The following is a 19,905-nucleotide window of genomic DNA, read 5'->3' on the forward strand; positions in this document are numbered from 1 at the left end:
GGGTTACCCCGGCTTACCTTCATGTGAGGGGCATGATTGACAAACCAGGAGAAGATAACCTGGAACTTGGAGTATTGCTGGCAAGGAACCTACAGGGCTGGTTTTGCTCTCCCCTCACAGGTTTCCGCAGAGGCCAGAGGAGGTGCACAGAACTCCAGTCGTATCAGAGAGACATCAGAAGATGTCCCAGATATGTCCCCAAATGGAGAGCCTGCTGAGCCTGATCAGCCCTGTGAGCAGCTCGGAGGCTGGCAGCACTCCATGCGCACCATTCTGCTGTGCCCAGGACAGCTTTCCCTCCCAGGGAAAAGCTGTGCTAGGGGAGCACGCAGGTCCTTGCCTGGTGCCCACCCTGCCCCTTGCCTATTGCTATCTGTCTCCCATAGCAACCGCTGCCAGACCACATGCTGCCAAGGTTTCTGCAGAGGACAGAGGACCTGCACAGAGCCCCAGGTGCTTCAGAGAGGCACCGGAGGATGGCCTAGGGACGTCCCCAGACAGAAAGCCATCCCAGGGAGGGCCTGCCCAGCTCAAATGTCCCACCAACTGGCACGGAGGCCAGCAGCGGTGTGCGCCCTGCCATATGCAGGCTCATTTTCCCAGGGAAAACCCATGTACAGAGCAGGCAGGGCCTCGCCTCTGCCCCTTGCCTACAGCTCTCTGTCCCCCTCAGGTTCCGCAGCCGCACCACACGCAGCGGCTCGCCGCCGGATGCCAGCTGTCATCAGGAATGTGCTCCCAGTTCTGCGCAGGGTTTGCACCTGCAGCTGCATCAGGGGACAGCGAGAGGAGAGGCACGAAGCTGCAAACACCAGGCAGCTCCTGGAGATGACAAACCCAGTCCTGTAGATGTAGAATTCTGATTCAGTGTTGTCTTTATTCTCTCCTGGCTGAGTGCTGGGCTCAGAGCACGGGGCAATGGATCCGTGTGTCGCTGGTGCCAGCAAGTGCAGAGAGCGAGGGCGTGCAAGCCATCCCAGGGAGGGCCTGCCCAGCGCAGACGGCCACGAAGCAGCACGGAGGCCGGCAGCACTGCGTGCCCCGCCGTATCCAGGCCCACCGTCCCAGGGAGAGCCTGCAGCGGCCCCTGCCTGCAGCGCTCCGTGCCCCACACGCTGCCGCGACGTGCCGCCAGTGGCCCGCCGTCGTCAGGACGACGCCGAGCCCCGGGCAGCCGGCTGCCCAGGCGGGCGCGGAGGGCTGCCGCAGTGCGCTGCGGAGCCCGCCGGGGCTCTGTGACGCGGGCCGGCGTCGCGCCCCAAGGCCATTGTGACGCGGGGCCGCCGCGAGGGGCCGGAGTCCCCCGGAGAGAGTGCCGCTCACTCTCGGGAGAGCGGCTCCGCGAGGAGGACGCGGCTCCCCCGGGTGCGTGCGACCGAGCGTCTGCGCGAGGACGCGGCGATGAGCGAGGAGCGGGAGAAGAAGGACGACCGCCAGCCCGACGCGGGGCTGCCACGCGTGCGCGACCGCCGACAGGTGCGGGCCGGGGAGGGAGGCGCTCGGGCTCGGCCGGGCCGCCGGCGGCCGTCGAAGTCGCCGCCGCGGGGGACGCCGGCCGCGCCTTCGCCGCCTCCATCCCGGTTCTCCTTCTCCCCGCAGGTGGTGCCGCCGGGCGGCCGGAGCCCGGGCTCGTCCCTCCGCGGCGTCCGTCTGCCGCCGCTGCCCGGCCCGGAGAGCGCGCGGGCCTCCGGGAGCCGCCGCGCACAGGTAGGGAGCCCGAGGGAGGCGGGGCCGGACGTCTTCCCGCGCCGCGTGGGGACCGCCCTGTGCCGGTGCGGCTGTGGGGAGCGGGGCGGCAGCCGCCCGCGGGCTGAGCGCTGCCCTCGGTGCTGCGTGCGGCGCGAGCGGCGAGGACCGCGCTCACTCGGCCTTTCTCCTCGGCTTCTCTTGCAGGCGGGCGGGCGGCAGTTCCTGGAGTCGGCGACCGGCGGCGGTGCCAGTGGCCAAAGCAGACAGCCTCAGCCACCCTTGCTGCCTCGCTTAAGGCGGGCGGGGCTGCCGGCAGCAGCACCCAGGCGTGCAGCAGCAGCTTCTGGGGTCTGCAAGCTGCCTGCTCTGCCAGCGGCAGCCTCTTCCACACCATCTCCAAGTGGCAGAGCACGTGCCGTGGGCATCAGGGGCAGCAGACTCCCAGTCCTTGCCCCGAGACCTCCGGGAACCTTGCATGTCCAGGACGGGACAGCAGGGGCTGAGAGCCGGGGTGCAGCCCTGGAAGTCTCAGCTGTTCTCGGGCGTCGCAGTGCCAGACCCAGACAGAACTACGTGGTGTCCCTGAGCTGTGCTGCAGCCGCAAGCCCAAGAGCCGGAGTGCAGCTGGCAGTACCAGGGCGCCAAGCACCTACCAGCAGCCTGAGAACACCAGCAGGAACGGCCCAGGGACTGACCACCAAGGCTGGGAAAGTCCACGCAGCTTGGAGAGATGCTCAGGAGGGCAGCACAGACACTCGTGCTGCCACTACACCATCTTCCAGAGCAGCTCAGAAGGGCCCAGAAGGGCAGGCAGGCGGCAAAGAGCAAGACAAGGAGCCCCTGCCTGCATTAGTGCCTGAAGATGCAGGCAACCTAGATTCTCCCAAGGCTGCACACTCTCCAGAGGAGGCCAATAATGCAGTGCTGTTCCCAAGAGTGTGTGAGGGGGGAGAAAGAGACGTAACTGCCACCACCATGCCTGAAGCCTTCAAACAAGCTCTGGGAGCAGCACTGAGACTGCAAGATCCCAGAGGGGTCAACCAGGTGGCCTACAGATGTTCTCCAGTACACCCAGCAATCTGGAGAATTCGGGATGAGGCAAGGAGGGAGCAGATGTTGTCCAGCTGGAACATCTCCTGGCCAAATCTGAGCATGCTCAGGCTGCTAAGACCCCAAGCAGCACATGCCAGTGCCAGTGCTACCAACAGTGCCCAGGGTATGCTGGACACCTGCACCACAACAGTGATGGTGGAGGGCCTCTTTCCTGCACCAGGGGAGCTCCCCTCCTGGGATGCTGGAGTGCGGGATGAACCGCATGATTTAGAAGAGATTGTTGAGACAGGAACTGCAAGACAGTCATCTGGTGACCTGCAGAATGCATGTCTTGCCCTGTCTGATGAGGCAGAGACAGTGTGTTCAGCTTCTCTTCTGGGCGCTGGTCTTGGGCCTGCAGGACAGCTTGAGCCATTGCCTGCATCAGTGCCTGAAAATGCAGAAAACGAGACCACGCACTGTCCAGAGGAGGTCAATGCAGCACCACTCCTGTCAGCATGCAAGGGAGGAGAAGAAGAAATAGCTATGCCTGTGCTGGAATTGTCCAAAGAACCTCTGGGAGAAACACCAAAACTGCAAGATGCCAGAGAGATCTACGGGGAGACCTATGGATATTCTCCAATTTTCCCAGCAATTCATAGAATTCAGAATGAGGCGAGGAAGGAGCAGATGTTGTCCACCTGGAACATCTCCTGGCCAAGCAACGAGAGCATGCTCAGGCTGCTGAGACCCCAAGCAGCACATGACAGTGCCAGTGCTACCGACACTGTTGAGAGTATGCTGGAGACCTGCACCACAACATCGATGGTGGAGGGCCCCATTCCTGCACCAGGAGAGTTCATATCCTGGGATGCTGGCGTGCAGGATGAACAGCATGATTCGGAAGAGGCTGCTGAGACAGAATCTGCAGGACAGTCATCTGGTGACCTGCAGAGTGCATGTCTTGCCCAGTCGGATGAGGCACACACAGTGTGTTCACCATCTCTTCTGGATGCTGATCCAGGGCCTGTAGAACACCTTGAGCCTCTGCCTGCATCAGTGCTGGAAGATGCAGAAAGCTCAGATTCTTCCGAGGCTGCACGCTCTGTAGAGAATGCTGATGCAGCATCTCTCCGCTTGTCAGTGTCCGAGGGAGAAGAAGAAGCTATGCCTGTGCTGGAATTGTCCAAACAAGCTAAGGGGGAACCATCAAGACTGCAAGATCCCAGAGAGCTCTACAGGGAGACTTATGGATATTCTCCAATTTTCCCAGCAATTCGTAGAATTCAGGATGAGGCAAGGAAGGAGCAGATGTTGTCCACCTGGAACATCTCCTGCCCATGCAATGAGAGCATCCTCAGGCTGCTAAGACCCCAAGCAGCACATGACAGTGCCAGTGCTACTGACACTGTTCAGAGTATGCTGGACACCTGCACCACAACATCGATGGTGGAGGGCCCCATTCCTGTGGCAGGGGACCTCCTATCCTGGGATGCGGGAATGTGGGATGTACACCATGATTCGGAAGAGGTTGTTGAGACAGGAACTGCAGGACAGTCATCTGGTGACCTGCAGAATGCATGTCTTGCCCAGTCTGATGAGGCAGAAATATCACGTTCAGCTTCGCTTCTGGATGTAGGTGCTGGGCTTAGAGGACACCTTGAGCCATTGCCTATATCTGTGCCTGAAGATGTGGAAGACTCGGACTGTTTCACAGCAGCGCACTCTCCGGAGGTGGCCAGCGAAGCACCCTTCTTCCTGTCATTGAGTGAGGGAGAAGAAGGAGAAGAACCAGCTATGGCCATGCCTGAGTCCTCCAGTCAATCTCTAGGAGAACCATCAATTCTGCAAGATCTCGGAGAGATGTACTGGAAGGTCTATGGATGTCCTCCAATTCACCCAGCAATCCGGAGAATCCGTGACGAGGCAAGAAGGGAGCAGATGTTGTCTACTGGGAACAAGTCTGAGCCATACAGTGTGGGCATGCCCAGGCTTCTCGTGCTCCAAGCAGCAGATGATGGTGCCAATGCTGCCGACACTGCTTGGGGCATGCTGGACATCTGCGCCACTACATCGAGGGCGGATGGCCACTTCCCTGCCTCTTGTGATTCCCAAAGCTGGGGTATTGGAATTAAGTATGCAGAGGAAGCGATCATTGACGATGCTGCCAGTGATGCCAGCACCGCTCACAGCATGCCGGATGCCAGGGACACTGCAGTGATGGCTGAGCGCATGCCCACGCCCTCCTGTTTTTGCCCTGATACCATGGAGGGTGTGGAAGAGAACCATGAGGAAGAAGCTGCTGAGGCAGCCTCTGTGCCACCAAGCATTTCTGGTTCCTCATGTGGTGAGATGAAGACAGCAGCAGCTCGCCGCCAGATGCCAGCTATTATCAGGAATGTGCTTCGGGCTCTGCGCAGGATTTGCACCTGCAGCTGCATCAGGGGACAGCGGGAGGAGAGGCACGAGGCTGCAAACACCAGGCAGCTCCCCAGAGATTGATTCCATCCTGTCAATGTAGAATTCTGATTCCATCATGTCAGTGAAGAATTTTGATTCCATCTTGTCAATGCAGAATTCTGATTCCATCTTGTCAACGTAGAATTCTGATTAAATGCTATATTTATTCTATCCTGCCTGAGTGCTGTCTCATCTGTCACTCATGCATGGTTGGTCTCTGAGTGCGACTACTGGGCTCAGAGCACGGGGCAATGGATCCATGTGTCGGTGGTGGCAGCAAGTGCAGAGAGCGTGGGCGTGCAAGGGAGAGTGATTTGTGACTTGCAAAATGTGAGCTGGCTGAGCCGGTGTGTGTGTGAGGTGGGCTGTGATGTTCGGGGTGAGGGGCTGTGAAAGGGGCAGCCCTTGTGGGAGAGCACCGGTGTGTCTGTAGGGGTGAGAGCACGGCCAGGCACCTACCGAGAGGAGACCAAAGTGTCCCGGCTGGCTCAGGGCTCCTCAGGTGTCTCACTGCGTAGGCCTGGGTACTCCCTACGTTGACATCATCGTTCCCCCATATGAGGATGTCATCGGTATACAGACAAACCCAGACACCGTGGTCCAACGTGAGCTTCTCCAGCCTCTGTGCCTATGCTCCGAGCGCCAGAGTGGGCGAGTGTCTGTACCCCTGGGGTAATCGGGTGACTGTGCATTGCACTTCCTCCAAGTAAATGCAAATTGATTGTCCTCCACCTTCCTCAAGGGGACCATAAAACAGCTGTCTTAGACATCAATGGCAGCCAGAAAGGGATGAGCCTGTTCCCGTAGGGCAGTAATCAATTCTGAAACATTTGGGGCTGCTTTTGCTGAAGGGGCAGTCTCGGCACCCAGATGCCTGCAGTCCACTCTAAGTCTCCATTTGCCACAGGGCTTCCACACTGGCCATACAGGAGAGTTACAAGGAGAGTTTGCAGGTGCTATTATCCCTTGATTGCATAGTTCAGCTACAACGGGGGCTGTACCTTCCTTAGCTCCTAAAGGGAGAGGGTTGGGCTTCATGTTTGTTGTCTTGGAAGGAAGTGGGGCCGGGGCTACCTACAGTAGTCTAAGAGTTGGCCTAGAGGCAGAAGGCCTCTTCTCTTCCCTCCCCGAGCGCTTCATCAGTGCTTCTGGCTGCTGAGACTGCTGCTGCTCCTCAACCAGCTGCTCTTGTAATTTTCCTACTACCTCCTGCAAGGAGGAGATAATGCTGGCTCCTGAGAATCATGGCTGCCCATAGTACTTGTGAGTGTGACCAGCTGTGTCCTGAGTACTGCACAAACCACCGCTTTCCCTTTTCTTCAGCGATATTTCTGTTCTTCCCTTAAGGCTGCTACCCAGTCGCATATTGCCTGTGGGTTCTGGGCAAGAGAAGAATCAAGGTCCCTCAACATTTTCAGAATATGCTCTGGGCTATTAGGATTGCCCATCCCTCCTTCCATGCCTGGTACCAGTTACTCATAATGCACTTCAACAAACTCTTTTTTTTTTTTTATTTTTTCTTTCCACATCCCTTGTTGAACTTTATACTGTCCGTGCCTTGGCCTTCCCGATGCCATTCCTGCACATCCAAACAACATCCCTCTGTTCTTCCCTGGCCACCTATCCCCACTTCCACTGCTTCCTTCTTTTCCCTCCGCCTTCCCAGCAGCTCCGTGCTCAGCTGAGCGGAGTTTCCTGCCACCCCTGCCTGATTTCTTATTCTGGAGGATGGAGAGCTCTCGTGCTCTCAGAAGCATGTTCTTAACTGTGCTGCCAGCTGTGTTCCGTTCCTTTGTGCCTAAGGACAGTTTCCTAGGAGATCTCATTCAACCATTCCTTAAACAGGTCACTGAAGTTCACTCTCCTGAAGTTCAGTGTCTTGACTCCACTCTTTGCCAGGCCCATGTTCCTGGAGATCAATGGTTGCTGCAGCTCAGGCTGCCTCCAATCTTAACATCTTCGACCACCTCCTCTGCACGGATGAGCACCAAACTCGGCAACCACTGGTGACCAGCTGGTCCCCTCTGGTCCTGACCTGTCCAAGACCGGTACCAGAAAGTTACCATTATTGGGCTCCAGGAGTCTCCTGGATCACTTGCAGCTAGCTCGCCATGTTCATTCCCCAGCAGGTATCTGGGTGGTTGAAATCCCCCAGAGGGATCAGAGCCTGGGAGCACAACAGCTCCTGCAGCTGAAGGAAGAAGGTCACACCTGCAGGCTCCCCTTGATTCGGTGGCCTGTAGTAGACCCCGACCACCAGCTGTCTTTTGTTGGTCTCGTCCCTGGTTTTAACCCACAGGCTCCCCACGTGTGCCTGACTATTTCTCAGAGGCAGCTCTTTGCAGTCTGTCCTCTTTTTGTTGTAGGCGGCAATTCCCAACCTCTCCTACCTTGCCTATCCCTTCTAAAAAGCGTATAGCCCTCAATTCGGGTTACGCAGGTCATAGAATCGTGGAATTGCTCAGGTTGGAAAAGGCCTTCAAGATCATCAAGTCCAACCACAACCTAACCATCCTACCCTCACTCTAACTACCCACCGCTGAATCATGTCCCCGAGCACCACATCCAAATGGATTTTAAACACATTCAGGGACGGTGACTCAACCACCGCCCTGGGGAGCCTGTTCCAGTGCTTAACACGCCCTTCTGTACACAGGATTTCCTGTGTTCCAACCTAAACCTCCGCTGGTGAAACTGCCTGCATTGCCAACACTGCCAGCACTAACTGCCAGCACTGCCTGCACCAACAGCACTAACTGCCAGCACTAACTGCCAGCACTGCCAGCACTGCCTGCACTAACTGCCAGCACTAACTGCCAGCACTAACTGCCAGGGCCGAGGGCGGAGAGCAGCAGGGCCGGGCTCGGCCGGGCCGCTGGCGGCCTTTGAAGTCGCTGCTGCAGGGGACGCTGCTGGCGACTTCGCCACCTCCATCCCACGCCTCCTTCTCCACACCGCCGTGTGTGAGGCAGATGCCGTGCGCTCAGCGTCGCTTCTGGCCACAGAACCTGGGCCTGCAGGACACCCTGAGCCTTTGCCTGCATCAGTGCCTCGGTATGCAGAAAGCTCAGATCCTCTCGGGACTGCACACTGTCCGGAGGAGGTCAGTGCAACGCAGGAATACCTGCTGTCAGTGTGTGCGGGAGGACAAGGAGAAGAAACAAGCGGCTATGGCCGTGTCTGAATTGTCCACCCAATGTAGAATTCTGAGCGAGCGGTCAGTTCCTCCTGGCGCTGAAGATTTCCTAAGGTGGGGCATTTCTCACCTGAATGGAAGGGGGTAAGCAGTTCTTTAAGGGCTCTGAGTATCACAACAATTTTGGTTTTCTCTTGGTAGAGAATGGTGGCACTTTTGGGAAAATACTTTTATTAGAGGGCAGCTAAACATTACAGGTTTTTGTGAGGGAGAAAAATTAGAATACCATCAATACCATGGTCTGTGGGAATTTGGGATGGCCAGGATTCAGGAATAATGTAGCAGTGTTGAATCCATCAAGCTTCACCTAGAATGCCTCCAGGAATGGGGCATACACAAGTTCTCTGGGCAGTCTGTTGCAGTGCCTCACCACCCTCTTGAGTGAAGAATTGTTTCCTAAAGTCTAATCTAAACCTCCCTTCTTTCAGTTTAAATCCATTCCCCCTTGTCCTACACTACCTACCTGCAGAAAAGATTGGTTCCGCTCCTGCTTGTAAGCTCCTTTCAAGTACTGAAAGATGGTATTGAGGTCTCCCTGAAGCCTTCTCCTCTCCATTCTAAATAATCCCAATTCCCTCAATCTTTCTTCACAGGAGACGCGCTCCAGCCCTCTGATCATCTTCATAGCTCTCCTCCAGACCTCTTCCTTCCTCTACCTGAGGTCACTCTTCTTAAGCGTCAGACTTTCATCTGTAACGCACGTATCGTCAGTAAAAATAAGATAATGCTGGAGAGAACGTAAAATTTTTAATTGGGATTTTTTTTAAATTATTTTTTATTTTAATTAATACTGAATTAGGTGTGCAAGCAAGGGGAAAATCATCAATTGTAAACTGGCTTAGCTCTGTAAAAGCCAATGCTGCTATATTCGTTTATATAATCTAGGAGACTAACTTTTAGTTAGGTAAAGGCAAAGACATTCTTCATGGTAAGAAGAAAAAGGAAATAAAAAAAAAAAAGCTATACTATTATAATAGTAGCTTGTTGACTGCAAGGGAAGAGTGTCTCCCTCAAAAATACTGGAAAGTCACTGGAAGCTTTTTTAAAAAAGAATTTCATTCTTTTAAATTTATCTTACAATCATCAGGGAAATTTATTGCCAATTAATTTTATTGGAAGGAATTAGAGTGCTAGTAAGCATTTAAGGAATACAGTGTGTATTTATGTAGTGGTTTAAGCAGAAGGAATCTTGCTTCCTCACATTTTAAACTTTAATTTTGTCCCTATTTACAGGATTTTGTATTAACCAAAATGAACTGCTGCTTTAAGAAGCTTTATTTTGTTAAAAGTCAGAACATATTTTCTCTTATTTATTAGTGTTAGTAATAAAATCATACTGGAAATAGCACAGAAACGAACCTTTTATCTGCAAAATCACTGAAACATAATATGACATTTACTACCTGTGGTACATAATTAGACTTGCATTCACTTCTACAGCCATTTATTTCAGTTATTGAATGTGATGATTTTTGAGACAAGTTTGCTTTTTACTAAAAGAAGGAAAATTGTATGCTGAACTTTTTCTCTCTGTTGTCTATTCCTCACAAGGTGTTATTTCAGATGAAGTATTGAACTGTGCAAAAACAACTCCTTATTCTGTTTATGAAATACATAATTATCTATTGAAATATTTGTGGTTTTATAAAAAAATATTTTCTCATTGCAACTGAAGTTATTTATGATATTTCATTATTGCTCCATGGCATAAATTTTAATTATAAAATAATTGCTCTATTAAACCATCTGCAATTTGTGCATAATATTAAAAATCATCAAAATTGAGCTCTTAAAAATCATCCTTCCACATTTCAAGAGAGCATTGAGAATGTGCTATAAGCATCTATTAACATGAAAGAATGACTTAAAATACTTTTTTTTCTTGGAGGAGAGGGTCTTACAGTTCCTCTGAACTGAAAAAGAAACCCAAACCAAGGAGTCCTTCAATTTATCAGCAAGATCTCTCTTAAATTCTTTGGTAATGAAGAATGCAGTCTCTTCTGAGTCATTTTTTTAATCCTAAACCTGGATGCCTTCAGCTGTACAAGGATCAAATTTTGCTACATTTCAGGAAAAAAAAATCCATTTCATCTATTTCATGTACATCTTAATGAAAACTGTGCTAGAATGAGTTTCAGACAGCATTTGAGATGAACTCTGTCAAGCTGAGCAGAAGGCTCTAAATGTAGTGTTAGAGACAAGGAATCAACTGTGAAGTTTGTGATCTCGAAGTAAAATGCATGACACCAGCTGAAAAATGAGAAGCAGAGGTTTACTTGGAGTGCTCCATACTAGTTTACTGCTACTTTTAGTGTTTGAATTCTAGCAAGTGAAGTGATTTTGAATGGAATGGTGATGAAGTGGGGGACAGGGGCAGTGAAAAAAGGTCCCTGCTCAGTGATGCAGGCACACCTGCCCAGCGATTCCCTGGCCTCCCCAGCTGTCCCTGCAGAACAGGTACAGTGCTCTGTGGAGAAAACTGTACAACAGTGGGGATGATGGTTCTTCCAACTTAGAGGTGTCACCAAAGTCTAGCCAGACTACCCTTAGCATTAAAAACTCCTCAGCAAAGAAAAAAAGATGGGTTGTTGTTGTCATTGCCGACTCTCTGCTGAAGGAGCAGAAGGCCCAATATGCAGACTACACAGGGAGGTCTGCTGTCTCCTGGGGGTCTGGGTTAAAGATGTAAGGGAGAAACTTCTTTCTCAAGTATGGCCCTCTGTTTTTTATTCCCAAGTGTTGTTTCCAGTAGGCAGTGAGGAAATCTGAGAACTTCCCTAAAGACTATGAAGAAGGACTTCAGAGCCTTTACCTGACTGGTCAGGGGTTAGGGAGCACAAGTCGTGTTCTCCTGTATCCCTCCAGTTATGGGGAATGATGAGGGATTGAACAGAATGGGCCAAAAGATTAACATTTGGCTCCAACCCTGCTGTGCTCAGCAGGGTTTTAGGTTTTTTTGACCTTGGCTCAATTTGCATGAGACCAGGCTTGCTGGCAACCAATGGGAATAGCTTAATAACTTATCCCACTGGTGGTTTTATGATGGGAGTTGGCAAGGTTCATTGATGGCACTTTAAATTAGGTATGCAGGGGGCTGGGGGATGAAACTGGGGTCACTAGAAATGAGCTTGTATGTAACATGCCAGTTCTTGTGGGAGAGGGATGTGCTAGTAAGATCCCACAGTCTTGTGTCCTGGTGAAGGAGGAGGGTGACTCACTTTTTTGCAGGAAGAACACGAGGGTTGGTGTGAGGTTGGTTACTGCAGAAACACCTGAGTATGATCAAGAGGGTATTAGGGCTTCTTCCACTCAAAAGGTGGCCCAGCCTGGGTGCATATACATTAATGCATGCAGCGTGGGTAACAAACAGGAGGAGCTGGAGGCCATTGTGCAGTTGGAAAGTTATATGATACAGTCGCTATCACAGAAAACGTGGTGGGATGCCTCGCAATGTTGGAGTGCTGTGATTGATGGCTACTGACTATTCAAGAGATAGGCAAGGAAGGAAAGGTGGTGGTGTGGCCCTCTGTGTTAAGAAAAAAATGTGAATGTATGGAAATTAATGATGGTGTTTATAGGGTTGAGAGCTTATGGGTCAGAATAAAAGAGAAGGACAATAAGACTGACGTTATCATGGGAGTCTGCTACAGGATGAAGAGGTGGATAAAATACTTTATACAGTTGATGAAGTCTCGCAGTCTCTCCTTGTTCTTGTGGGAGACTTCAGCTTCTCAGACATCTTCTAAAATTATAATACAGCAGAAAGGGAACAGTCCTGGAGGTTCTTAGAGTGTGTGGGAGATAGATTCCTGACACAGCTGGTGAAGGAGCCAACAAGGGGAAGTAAAATCCTGGACCTGCTGTTTCTTAACAGAGAAGGTATTGTTGGGGATGCAAAGGTAGGAGGCTGCCTGGGGCAAAGTGATCATGAGATGCTAGATTTTTCAATGCTTGTTGAACCGTGGAGAGGAGTTAGCAGAACTGCCAGTTTGGACTTCTGGAGGGCAGACTTTGGTCTCTTTTGTACCATGATTGAAAGGCTTCCTTGGGAGATAGTTGTAGAGGGCATGGGAACCCAGGAAAGCTGGGAATAGTTTAAGGAAGTTATTTTTAAGGTGCAGGAGCTGACCATCGTCAAGTCACAGAAGATGAGCTGACAGGGAAGGAGACCGGTCTGGCTGAACAGAGACCTTAGGCTGGAACTCAGGATCAAAAGGAAAGTTTATGGTCTTTGGCAAAGGGGGCAAGCAGCTTAAGAGGATTACAAATGCGTAGTGAAGCTGTGCATGGAGAAAGTTAGGAAGGCCTAAGCCCAGCTTGAACTGAACTTGGACATTAAGGTTAAAGATAACGATAAATATTTCTATAAATACATCAACAGTAGGAGGAAGGCTAGAGAGAATTGCCATCCCTTGTGGGATGCAAAGGGGAGCACTGTGACCAAGGATCAGGATAAGGCTGAGGTACTTAATGCCTTCTTTGCCTCAGTCTTTAATAGTAAGACTGGTCTCCCTGAGCACACAGCCCATTGTGCTGGAAGATAGGGATGGAGGACAAAATAGGCCCTGCATAATCCATGATGAAATGGTTTTCAACCTTCTCTCAAAGGTGAACACTCACAAGTCCATGGGGCCAGACTGATTGCACCCCACTGTGCTGAGGGAGTTGGCAGATGTGGTTGCCAAGCCACTCTCCATCATCCTTCAGCAATCCTGGCTAACTGGGGATGTCCTGGTGGAGTGGAGACTGGCAGATGTGATGCCCATCTTCCAAAACGGCTGGAAAGATGATCTTGGTAGCTACAGACCTATCAGTGTCACCTCGGTGCCAGGGAAGGTTATGGAATGGATAATCTCAGGAGCCATCATGGACCAATTAAAGGTCAGCCAGGGGATCAGGCCCAGGCAGCATGGGCTCATGAATGGTCCATCCTGCTTCACAAACCTGATTTCGTTGTATGACAAGGTAAACCACTGAGTGGATGTCAATATGTAAGGCTGTCAGTGTGGTCTATCTGGACTTCAGTAAAGTCTTTGACACTGTCCCCCACAACATCCTTATGGAGAAGCTGGCTGCCCATGGTTTGGATGGGCATAAGCTTCGCTGGGTGAAACACTGGCTGGATGGCTGGGCCCAAAGTATTGTGGTCAGTGGAGTTAAATCTAGTTGGCTGCCAGTCACGAGCAGTGTCCCCCAGGGCTCGGTACTGGGGCCGCTCCCATTTGACACCTTTATTAATGATCCAGATGAGGGGATTGAGTGCACCCTCAGTAAGTTTGCAGACGACACCAAGTTGGGAGGGAGTGTTGATCTGCCTGAGGGGAGAAAGGCACTACTGAGGGACCTGGATAGACTGGATCGATGGGCCATTGTAAACTGTATGTGTTTCAACAGGGTCAAGTGTTGGGCCTGCATTTGGTCACAGCAACCCCAGACAACCCCACAGGCTTGGTGAGGAGCGGCTGGGAAGCTGTCTGGTGGAATAGGACCTTGGTGTACTGATGGACAGTGGGCTGAATATGAGCCAGCAGTGTGCCCAGGTGGCCAAGAAGGCCAGTGGCATCCTGGCTTGTATCAGGAATGGTGTGGTGAGCAGGACCAGGGAAGTCTTCCTGCCCCTGTATTTGACACTGGTGAGGCTTCACTTCGAGTGCTGTGTTCAGTTTTGGGCACCTCAGTACAGAAAGGACTTGGAGGTGCTGGAGCAGGTCCAAAGAAGGGCAACAAGGCTGGGGAAGGGCTTGGAGAATATGGCCTTTGAGGAGAGACTGAAGGAACTGGGGCTGTTCAGTCTGGGGAAAAGGAGGCTGAGGGGAGACCTTATTGCTCTCTTCCAGTATCTGAAAGGTGATTGCAGCAGAGCGGGGCTGGTCTCTGCTCACTGGTGTCAGGTGACAGGAGGAGGGGAAATGGCCTCAAGTTGCACCATTAGGAAACACTTCTTTACAGAAGGGGTTGTTAAGCACTGAAATAGACTCCCCATGGAGGCGTTGAGTCACCATCCCTGGATGGGTTTAACAACCATCTGGATGTGGTGCTCAGGGACATGATTGAGTGGAGGGTTGTTAGAGTTAGGGTAGGATGGCCAGGTTGCAGTTGGATTTGATTATCTTGAAGGTCTTTTCCAACCTGAGCAATTCTGTGATTCTATAATGCGAATGAAGAATGATGAAAATTGACAGTACCACTGGTTAAGTCCAGGTCCATGCGCTGTTCATTATATTCAGTATTTTAACCTCCCTGACTATACCCCAACTCCGCTTCTTGTGTCTTCTCTGATACTTGCCAGAGAAAATAATTCAGTTTTGGAATATATATGGTAACATGTGAGATTGTTGCCATGCTTTTTGCTTTCTCTGCAACTAGAATGAGTTAGTGGAATTTCAGATGTACAGAACAGAAGGTTGTAGGCTGAAATAAGTGCAAAGTAGTCATTAGTTTGTCCAAAGTATAGTATTAATCACTACACTTAACACACGGATCAAGGACTTCACTTCTTGTAATGATGACAATAATCTGTCACCCTTGGATATCAAAACTGTTTCTTGTTGCCAGTCAGGGCTTCCATATTTTTAAAAATACTCTACTGGCATGTTTTTGATAGCTTCCAGTGAAATGTGCCATCAGCACCTAGGCTGTAGTAGTCCATGGTGTTGTGGCTCAGTTCTTGGTAGCGGGTGATATGGTGCACTTCAGGGTGATTTCATATTGGTCCTCCTCCCTGTGAAGGGATTTCTTACTGAAATGTTTTGAGCATTTTGAGGAAACCTCAAAGTAAAAGGTGAAACAGTCCATTAGAGCTAATGTAGAGACCTCATAAAGAACTTCAAGATGAAAATATTAAGGAACATTCCATCTTAGACATACAGGAATTTGATACTATTTGTAAAAATGTAATGCTAACGGTGATTTTAGCTTAAATAACAGTCCTGTTGTACTTGTTATAGCATTATTTGTTTTAGTTTGTATAACTACCTTTTAAACTGCTTTACAAGTGCTCTTCACTTGTACAGTACTACTTGTACAGCAGGTACACATTTCAGAGAGCTTGAGCAAATGGGGAACAGAAATTACATTCTCAAACATAATAAAGGACAAGATTCTGAAGGTGTTCATGTGAATAAAGATGCAAATTTAGATACACTGGAAAATGTAGGCACCTACCCTAAAATCTGTCTGCATATTTTGTTCAGTAAATGACTCTAAAAATGTAACCTTTAGTTGCTTGTCCACATTTTTCTGAAAGAAAAATGTACTTTTTAAAGACAGTCTTCCTGGATTTTTAGCTACTTAAAAGCTTTTACATATTGTACCCAAAAAGTAAATTCTATACTGAGTATTTGTTTCCATTATCAGCTGTGACAGCTCCATAATGTAATCAACAACATTAAGGTTAATTTTGTATACAGCAAAAATGTAGAGAGAACTTTCTGAAAAGGCTGTAACTAACATGGCAAAATCTAATATATTGTTTGCTTGCATGATGCCAGCTACTTTCATGATCATGTATGCAAATGGGAAGAAAATCTAGGGGTTGCAGCTCAAAAAAATCTCCAGAATCACTGCATCTGCTAACAGCACTCTAGTGCAAGAGTTAAATGGGACTGTCTCAGTAGCAAGATTTCATAATGATTTTTTCCTGAATCTTCTATTCATATTTTTATTTCATCTTTTTCAGTTTATGGGATTTGAAAGAATAATGGACCCCTCTTGATACTACTGGATCGTATACATATACTTAAAATGTGGTACCTCCATGCTTAAATCCAGATGTGCATTCACTGTTCATCAGCACATTGTTTGAGACCATGGTAAAGGCTATACAGAAATAAAGTGAATCTGCACTTTGCAGATTCTTTTTTTGGTTATGGTTTAAGAACTGAGTTGACCATTCACATTCCTTTATTATAAGATGCGAAGAAATCAAATTAGAGGGCTTTGGCCATGATTAACTTTGGGTTTTAGACAGAAAATCTGAACTAAAGCACTGTAGAAGACTCTTAAAACACATCCTTTCTGATATTGAACTCCTTTGTGCCTTCCAGATAAATAATTCAATATGCACAGTGATGCAGTGAGCCTGAGAAAAGCAATATATATGGATTTGCTCTAAAATTCACTGAAGACTTTCAACAAGCTTGAACCAAGCTCACTTAATTAACAAAGCTGGAAATACTTAGAAGAAAACCCATTTTCTGTGATTTATTAGAGCAATTTTATGATTTTGCTGTTATTTGGCTTTGTGCTGTGTGGGCTGTGTTTAGTGGAGTCATCAGAGATTTTGACAGGGTGCTTCATTTGGACTAAGTACTAACTGGAGATGTTTGTGGAGAACTTTTGATTAAAGTAAATGAAGCAGATCTTGTGATGCTACCAGGTAATAAGGAGAAGGCAATAAAGGATGGACGCAGTCAAAAAATAATGGTAATCAGTAATGATGCTATGCTATTTTAACTCACAGTGTGAGATCTGTATGAAGTTATTAGAAGCTGCAAGGATTTTGCTAATGCACCAATCCTGCCCTCTAAAATGAAATAAATAAGTAAGTAAATAAGTCTAGTTTGAACTGTTTATGATTTTTATCTGTTTGTTTTGGATAGCAAAATAGAAACTGTCAATCTCTGTATTGCATGGTACTTGAGTTTGTGTCTGCACTGCAGCACCCTTTTTTCATTGACCAACATCACTTTCTGAAATAAATCTTTCCTATTGTTTGGTCTTTATTGGCTGTGTCAGAAGGCAACTGAGCTAAAATACATGACAACTATCCTCCAGTATTTATGAACACTTTTGCTTTCCTCATCTGTCATGTTAACTGGCAATAATCTTGATGTAAAATATCTGGAAGATGTGAATCAACTAGAATGCTCAGGATCTGGAAATGGTATGAATTTTTGAAGCAACTATTCATTTAATAGAAGTGATATTAAATTAGAATGGGGAAAATAAATGAAGTGTCTGAAATTTATTTACCAACAGAAAACCAAGTCAGCCTGCTGTTCAAATCCTTAATTGCTGGCTACTTAGTTTTACATTTGGCCCTCTGTCCTTTTTGCCACTTTTATTCATAATATGTGAAGACACCAAAAGCCATCTATTTCTTAAGACTATTAAATTGTTTCCTAACAGAATGGTTATACACTGTAGGAGGCTTCTCCCCACTTTTAAATGTTTATATATACCAGACCTCCAAGCACCATTCTCCCAGTTTCATCTGAGAGACTTCCATGGCTCCAGATATGTTTTCTTCTGGACAAGGAAGAAAGGGAAATCCTGGATACTTGCTTTCTGTTCTCAAACATCCTGCTTGTCACCCAGCAGGATTGTTTGGAAAAGTAAAACAGAAGTTTCCATGCCCATCATCTGAGCAGTCAAACTGAGGACTTCCAAAGCAGTTTAATCCTCAGAAGTTTCAGCAGTTGGCAGTACAAGTGAAAGAATAAGTTTCCAAAATACAGGGTTTTTTGTACTAAGCTTGCAGAAACAGAGATTTGCAGACTCCTTATTTGCTATGTTATTTTGAGAACAAGGAACAATTGTGAGCATTGTGAACTTTGTGCAAAAATCAAGAGGTTTGACCATATTTTGATATTTAAATAATGAGATTCTTCACCACTCTGATGTAAACAAAAATGACAGTTCTATTTATGTGTTGTTTAACTTGGTAGTTCTGTTTCTATATTGAAGTCCCTATATTATTGCACTGATCTTTCGCTGTTTTCGTAGACAGATTGCATCTGCTGTCTGCCAATATTGTTCAAAGAATTAGCTGATCATTCCTAATTAATAGATCATGTTCCATTTGAGAGACCAGTTGGTGTTGATGCTTTTAGTTGTCTTTAGTTATTCCTTGTAGAGGGAAGTCATTAAAGTCAAATATCACATAATGTATTGTCCACCATTAATAGGGAAGGCAGCTCTACCAGAAAGTAGGGTGGAATGTGGGAAACACAGGTTGTCTGTGCTTGATGGCTCTTGAACTTGAGATAATATATTGCAGCAATTTATTTTACTTTAATGGAGGAGAAGGGGAAACATGTAATTTTTCAGTCATTTCACACATGCCATTAGCAACATAATTTAAAAAGATAATGATTTACAAACCACCTGCTATCTGGCAGATGCTTAAATATTGGCACGTGATTGGAAAGTGAGAAGAAAAATATTTGAGGGTTTTAATTGCTCACTGATGTAATAGCTTCTGTTCTCCCAGTGAACACTTTTTGTAGAGTTTAATGATGTAGAGTTGCTATTTCTTTTGAAATAGGTCTGCTGGGGCTCTTTCTTAATAGCCAACAATAAAAGAAGGATCTTCAGAGGTTTAGTATGTCCTTTTCAATTATTATTATACTAACTTAACTATCAGATGGTAAAAAATGAGGAAGACCTTCAGATTTTGTATTAAAGTGAAATCTGTGGAAAGCATCCTGAGAAAGAAGTTAATGGCATATTCCTAATATATCAAGAAGAACTATGACTATTTTTAAAAAGCACACTGAGGATCTCTGATCTTCTCAAGAGTCCTTGGATGTCAGTAGAAAAACTCATATTCACTGGAATCCCACTTGTAGTGGAAGTAAGTTTAGTTATATGGCATCACACATTCTATTATAAGCTGAAGGTTACAATGATGACCACATCATCAGTAATGCTTTCATCAGTTTAGGTTCCAGAACTTGCAAAGAATATTTGTTACATTTAATGAATGTGTACCTTTTAGGAATTTAATAGCAAGGATCTAAAACTGGAATTGACACCTTTCTACACCAAAAGTGAGACATCTTGACCAAAAGGAATTTCTGTTCTGGGTAAGAAGACTCTCCAGAGTCTTGATCCATACTCAGTTCTGAAACTGTATTTGTTTACTTCTGTTCACTTTCAGTGGAACAAAAAAGGAACAAACAAACAAACAAAAAACATACCCCTTCATCCTAGAAAAATCCTAGATAAATAGGAAAAAAACATAGCCACTGTGGTATCCTGAGCTTTGGAAATTGCTTGTAGGTAAGAATATTTGCATGAGCATCCTCAAGCAGAAGCAGTACAACTAATTTTGCATGTGGTCCTTCTGAAGGACCATGGGCGAACTTAGTAAGATGTATTTATAATGGATATTTGCTCTGACTACAGAATATTCTAATAGTCAGAAAACAGAAATATAATCTAAATGCCAATGCTTTTCTGGTACATGTACTGGAAATATCAGGCAGAGGAAATTTGCTTTAGCCAGGGAGTGCATCTCATTCTCTTCCACTGCTCAGCGGCTTGCTGGGCACCAGATGGGAGGTGGTGAGTAATTGCTTGTGCTTCATCTGTTGTAAACATATATATATATATATAAATCATAATTATTATTATTTTCATTTTCTCTATCTCAGTAAATAGTTTTATCTCAACCTATAAGTTCTACTTTTTCCAATTCTCCCCCATCCCACTGGGAAGAGGGAAAGTGAGCGAATGACTGTGTGGTGCTCAGCACCTGCGGGGTTTTAATCCACACACTTGTCTTCCAAGGTTTTTTCACTAGA

The sequence above is a fragment of the Phasianus colchicus genome, chromosome 9 (genome assembly GCF_987193195.1).
Source record: "Phasianus colchicus chromosome 9, bPhaCol1.hap1.1, whole genome shotgun sequence".
Taxonomy (NCBI): domain Eukaryota; kingdom Metazoa; phylum Chordata; class Aves; order Galliformes; family Phasianidae; genus Phasianus; species Phasianus colchicus.